The 6697-nt window shown below is 40.9% G+C and overlaps 1 long non-coding RNA gene across 1 annotated transcript; it reads left to right on the top strand.

Annotated features, from left to right (window-relative positions):
- The first annotated feature begins 741 nt into the window (after positions 1-741).
- On the top strand, positions 742-2865 carry LOC110503059 (uncharacterized). The gene is made up of 3 exons (XR_002470430.3): positions 742-949; positions 1743-1838; positions 2005-2865. It is a non-coding gene; the product is annotated as an uncharacterized LOC110503059 (long non-coding RNA).
- Positions 2866-6697: the final 3832 nt, after the last annotated feature.

The raw sequence follows: 6697 nt of genomic DNA, 5'->3' as shown, positions 1-6697 counted from the left end.
TTGTCAACAGGAAGCAGCGACATCATCATTTTCAAAGTTTTAGGAATATAAATTGAACTTTCAACATTCATTTCCAATGTATTGTACTTAACCAGGCAAAAACTGCTGAATGAGTCTAAAAATGTGCCGTGATTGATTTATTTTGATGATACTTGAGAAATCACCAATACGCTTTTACTAGGCAGGTTTGCCGTGCTTAGTTGTAGTGTTGACAGAACCTGCCTAGTTATAGCGTTGACTGCAAGCTGACAGTAAATTCAGAACCGTTCCGTGGCTAGCCACACTAAACATACTTTTACCAGGTTTCCGTGAAGCAATTGTAATGACAGTCCACCACAACATACCCAAGTTTCCAGATAAGCAAGGGGTTGTCTGTTTTTTATTTAATTGTGTATTAGAAACACAGTTTGAGATCATTGTGAGGGGATTTCACAAGTGGTTAGAAGGGGGAATTGGGCTTTCCGGGAAATTGTTGTCCGAGGTTGCAACATTAACCAAAGGGGGCGGGGCAGGGCGACTGCTAGCTTTTAAAGCTTGCTGTTCCGAAGCAGTCCATTATTATTTCATGAACTGTAAGGATGGCTTTGACTTTTTAAGTCGTTTGTGTCAGGTTTAAAATTCAGTTTCGTCTTGACAAACTGTCTCTCTTTTTATTTTGAATCTAAATCCAATATGACAATCATAAGGTTCCTAATTCCGGGAAATGCACACAGATTCTATCCCAGATTTGAGGAACTGCTTGGTGTCACATGATACTGTACACAGCATTCTAGGATTGGACTTAAAAATGTCTGAAATCATGATTAAAGGGATGTGTTCAATAATAGTAAATACATAAAGTGTAAGTGAGTGATAGATACAGTAAAGCTACACCAGCACATCACTGCAGATTGACCTGGACTGTTTCTTTGTGTTTTAAGAGTTTGGATTCCTCCTCAAGCAGCCAGCAGTAAGGCATCTTTTTCTAACTTTATACATGTCATTTGAGTTCAGCATGTTGTCAGAAAATGTCTCAAGATGACTGCAATTACTGTTAACAGAATTGTATTAATGGTGAGACTTCAGGTTTTCATCTGTTGGCATTTTATTTATTACCACATCGGTACATTTTCCTTTAAGGGCTGTTTTGTTTTGCTGATGAAGCAAGCTTGATTTCTCTGCTCTCTACAAATTAGATCAGCCAAGTCATCTTTCAAATAACTGCCTGGTTTTGGTTTTGAGATATGAAAAGCAACATAGAGGACCTACTTCCTTCCACATGTAACGTCAGTCTGTAGATTCCGCACCAATAATATGAGAAGGTTGAAATTATTTTCAGTCTCAGTGACCCATGGTATTTCCTCCAGTGACTCTTGATCCACAAATACCATGTGCTACCAGGGTTTTAAACTGTTAAATAGGTTTGCTGTGATTAATGTTATTAAGACACCTATCAATCTTTCTCCCTCCAGCACACACTGAGCTGTGAGCACATGACATTTGGTATGTTCTGGTCTCTACTGACTTACATGGGAAAGAGTGTGCTCAATGTCAACACTAGATCAAGTTCTACTCTCAAATGTAGATATTTTTATCCCATCACACCTTATTAACTTACAGTACATTCCGATTGTAGAGCCAAAAACATATATTTTGCTTGAACTTTTGAACTTCTAGAGCACAAAACCTTCTTATTTGGTGTATAGTGCACAGATAAATCAGCGTACTGTCATATCTAGTTGTATGACCTTTGCCCATTTTAGACAGACCTTTCACAGTACTACCGGGTATGGATGGACTTGGCCAGCAACCTCACACCCCTCATCCAAACACATCAGCTACGACACCTGGTAAAAGAGGTGAGAAACCACATGTATCTCAGTCAACAATCAAATACAGTTGATTTTGGCTTCAGCAGTGATGTGACTTTGTATGTGTCTGGGCTTGTGATGGCCATGCTGATGTCTGTGATTGTACCCGTGTTGCTGATAGACCCCATACTAACAGACACATTGTTGGAAACAGATGCCCGTGCTGAGTCCCCATCACCTGAAGGGCCATCGGAAGCTGAGGCTGGCTCACCTTGGTCTATGTCTGGCAGGAGGGGCAATACCTGCCGGCCCAGGTAAAAAAACATTGCAGCATTAACTTTAACCTCAGACTTGAACTATGTCCCATTGATTGTTGGCATTGTTTGTGTTGATTAAACTCTCCCCAAATTGCTGGCTCTGCCCTACTGGCTGGTCTCCTAGAGACTCGGCCTGCCCCCCATCCTGACCTATGCAGATTCTGTTCTGAACAAATGGAGACTAAATTACCTACAGGGTGAGCTGGGCCTTAGAACCTTAGCCCATAGCTCTACCCCCTTGAACACTTTCCTTTCATCCCATACCCAAAATGCCACTACACCCTTATCCTCTACCATCAATTCTATTAACACCACAGGACCATGTACTGTTTAGGAAACAAATGTATTGACATCAGTGGAGGCTGGTGACTTGAAACATTGAGGAGGATGGTGACCCACGGAGACGACAAAGTGTGTTTCAAAAATCATCAAAGACTAATTATTTTAACCTAAAGCATTTAATAAAGACATTTATAGTACCATATTATGGGGAATAGGAATGCGAGGGCTACTTACAGTGTTGGAAAGGGATCACAGCAGTGATTGAATGAGGGCCTGAGTTGAGGTGTTCAAAGGCTTGACCAGCGCAGGACAGGATTTGACTGGGAAGACAAAAACATAACACAACACACTACACAGTTAGACAAAAGAGCTACGAATGAGTTCGTCCAAGCAAGGAGTAAAATCATTTGTGTGTAAAAATGTGATTGTGTATGCGTATGTGATTGACTCTACATAAAGAAATTAGTGAAAATGTATAGGGGTACTCACAGTACTTGGAGGGGAAACATTCAATGTGCCAGTGGATGTGCAGGCACATGAGACGTGGCTTCAGTTCATGTCAGGAGAAATTTGACAAAGGTAGTAGAGTGGAGTAGTCATCACCTCTTAATCAGGGAACAGGAGGGGACATATAGCAGACAAAAAGCAGATACATTCCATTACAGCTGCACCATCGTAGGTTTGGACAATGACTTTCTCTATAAACTTAAATTCAGACATCTCAAAATTCATAAAGTCAAACACAGCACCTCGCCCACTTGACACATCAAAGTAGACCAAGAAACTTTCCTGAATAAAGCCCTGATCATCCTGTTTTTCCTTAAATGTTAACATAACTAGGAAAACTCTGGACCCTATAAGGTATGACAGTGAATAATCAGTTGTAAAAAGGTTTTATATGGGATATGATGGGACCAGTTGATCATAATTAGATCACATGATTTTTAAAAACTGAAGAAAAAAAAACTCCTGGCCCTGGGGGGGATGTAAACCCTGTCAAACTGCAGCAACCTTATACTTGTTCATATAAATTATATTTAGACTAAATTAGGAAGGGGATTTCCTCTACCCAGACCACAACTGATAGACAATAGAACTCACAGGGCTGAGCTTGCTTTATGCATGTTTGCATTATGCAGGCCTATGCAACTGTAGGCCTTGTAAAACATTTACTCACATCCGTCATCACTATTATGTTGATTCATTCATTCCAGTTAATCATTTTGGATTAAAAACGTATAGGCAGCCTAGCCAGCCCAATTTGGAATATAAACTAAATTTGACCACATTCACATTTTCTAATTGGCACACAAATGGACTATAAATACATAACGTTACCAATTAGTTTACCCTGACCACATGGACAGGGCGCATAGGCTGTATGCAGCTGCTCTAATTAGTAGCCTACAGTTGATTAGACTGAAAAATAGTATTGTTTTCATCCCATACATCATTTCAGATTTCTAATGTTTAGGTGTAGTCTAGGTTGCTGCAACATATATATCATTAGTTTTTGCTTGTGTCTGTCCGGGGTGATTGTGTTATCATCTTTGGGAAATAAATACCGGAGGAAAGTGGAAAGTCTACTTGAGCACACACGAAAAAAATGTGCTGCGTCAAACTCTCTTTAATCTTTTAATGGATGATGCGATGGAAGCTATCAAATCATTCGGAATTGTTTTCGACATCCCAGAAAAGACAGTCGAAAGTTTGATATGTTCAGCAAGTAAAGCATCGTAACGTTCAATTACCTCGGCAAAACTCCTTGTCGGCGGAACTTTCCATCTCGTCGTGTCCTCTAAAAGCAAATTATTGCATGCCCAAAAACGCAGGCAAGACCAGTAATACAGGCTCCCTGTTAACCAGCTATACTTTTGATACCAGGTGATATTGAACGAGCTCACCTTTTCATCTTTCTTCATGAAACTGATCTCAGGCAGCGGTCGAACCTCGCTTTTAATTCGCACCTTTTCCGTGTACGCCAGAGAATGAAAGGGGTTCTTCGTTGGTCATTCTACCATTCTGGTGTAGAAAACTTCACGCTGGTACAGTAGTTACTGAAATTAGAAAGACAATTGCACTAACTGGACACAAAAATAAAGTTCTAGACCAATAAAACAATTTATAATATACCTATTCAGTCTACTGTAACCTGAAAAAACTAATTTGAATTGAATAATAACCAAAAAATGCTCAACTACCTTTCATGTTATCTCTATCCAACAATGTATCCAAATTCCTCCTAGGTTTTGTATTGATGTCAACGTACCATGGCGCTACCCCAGACAGTGCTGTTGAAGTTACTGTAGACCTTCATTGCAAAAAAGAAATTATGTAATCAATTATTTGGTGACATATGAATATATTTAATATAGTTTTATTTAAATATGATAACTTTTTAATGTTTCACAATTTTTATTTTTATGATATTTCACTGAGGATGGTCCTCCCCTTCCTCCGCTGAGGAGCCTCCACTGATTGACATTCTTTCTTAAACTTGTCATTTCAGGGACATGAAGATTAGGTGAATATGACAGATACACTATCATGACAAGTACATTTGAATTTATCTCCTGTAAATTCCTGTTTTCGGTTCTGTTTTATGTTTCCATGCAATATTCATGTGGTTTTGAATATAGGAACTCGAATACACTATTCTCTTTCACTGGGGGAGAAAGCTGTAAAGGCTTCTTCCTGGTCTCTCTCTTGATGGAGAGGGTTTCTAGCTCAGGAATTCAGGAAAGTATATGTGTCTTTCTTTCTCTTTATCTGGCTCTATCTATGTATCTCTCACAGACTTTGTATCTCTCTGACATTCTCATTGTAACCCTGATTCTCCTTGTCTCTTTCTGTCTTTGTGATCTCTTCAGCAAGGGCGCAACTTTGGTTTTAGAGGTGGGAGGGACATCATTTTTCGGGGGACTTGGTTCCCCCTTTTCTGCTATAACAGCCTCCACTCTTCTGGGAAGGCTTTCCACTAGATTCATCCCACAGGGGTTGAAATCAGGGCTTTGTGCAGGCCAGTCGAGTTCTTCCACACGCATCTCAACAAACACTTTCTGTAAGGACCTCGCTTTGTGCATGGGGGCATTGTCACGCTGAAACAGGAAAGGGCCTTCCCCAAACTGTTGCCACAAAGTTGGAAAAACAGAACTGTCTAGAATGGCATTATATGCTATATAATTTATTTATTTTCACTGGAACTAATGAGGATAGCCCGAACCATGAAAAACAGCCCCAGACCATTATTCCTCCTCCACCAAACTTTACAGTTGGCACTATGCATTCGGGCAGGTAGCGTATTCTTGGCATCTGCCAAACCCAGATATGTCTGTAGGACTGCCAGATGGTGAAGAGTGATTCATCACTTCACTGCTTCAGAATCCAATGGTGGTGAGCTTTACACCACTCCAGCTGGCGCTTGGCATTGCACATGGTGCTTCAGGACTCTGCGGGCCCATTCTGTGAGCTTGTGTGGCTTACCACTTCGTGGCTGAGCCATTGTTGCTTCTAGACAGGTGGCATCCTATGACTGTGCCACGTTGCTAGTCACTGAGCTCTTCAGTCAGGTCTTGGGGTCATTGTCCATTTGGAAGACCCATTTGCGACCAAGCTTTTGATGTCTTGATGTTGCTTCAATATATCCACATCATTTTCCTACCTCATGATGCCTTCTATTTTGTGATGTGCACCAGTCCTTCCTGAAGCAAAGCACCCCCACAACATGATGCTGGTGCTGGATGGTGTTCTTTCGCTTGCAAGCCTCCACCTTTTTCCTCCAAACATAACGAAGGTCAGTATGGCCAAACAGTTCTATTTTTGTTTCATCAGACCAGAGGACATTTCTCCAAAAAGTACGATCTTTGTCCCCAAGTGCAGTTGCAAACCGTAGTCTGGCATTTCTATGGTGGTTTTGGAGCAGTGGTTTCTTCCTTGCTGAGCAGCCTTTCAGGTTATGTCGATATAGGACTCGTTTTACTGTGGATATAAACACTTTTGTACCTGTTTCCTCCAGCATCTTCACAAGGACCTTTGCTGTTCTTCTGTGATTGATTTGCACTTTTCGTAACAAAGTACGTTCATCTCTAGGAGACTTAACTCATCTCTTTCCTGAGCGGTATGATGGCTGTGTGGTCCCATGGTGTTTATACTTGCATTTGTACAGGTGAACTTGGTACCTTCAGGCGTTTGGAAATTGCTCCCAAGGATGAACCAGACATGTGGAGGTCTGATTTGTTTAGATTTTCCCATGATGTCAAGCAAAGAGGCACTGAGTAATACATCCACAGGTACACCTCCAATTGACTC

This window comes from Oncorhynchus mykiss, chromosome 23 (assembly GCF_057628025.1).
Source record: "Oncorhynchus mykiss isolate SJ-2025 chromosome 23, ASM5762802v1, whole genome shotgun sequence".
NCBI classification, from domain to species: domain Eukaryota; kingdom Metazoa; phylum Chordata; class Actinopteri; order Salmoniformes; family Salmonidae; genus Oncorhynchus; species Oncorhynchus mykiss.
The sequence above is the reverse complement of the archived record's forward strand: the minus strand, read 5'-3'. Positions and strand labels throughout refer to the sequence as shown.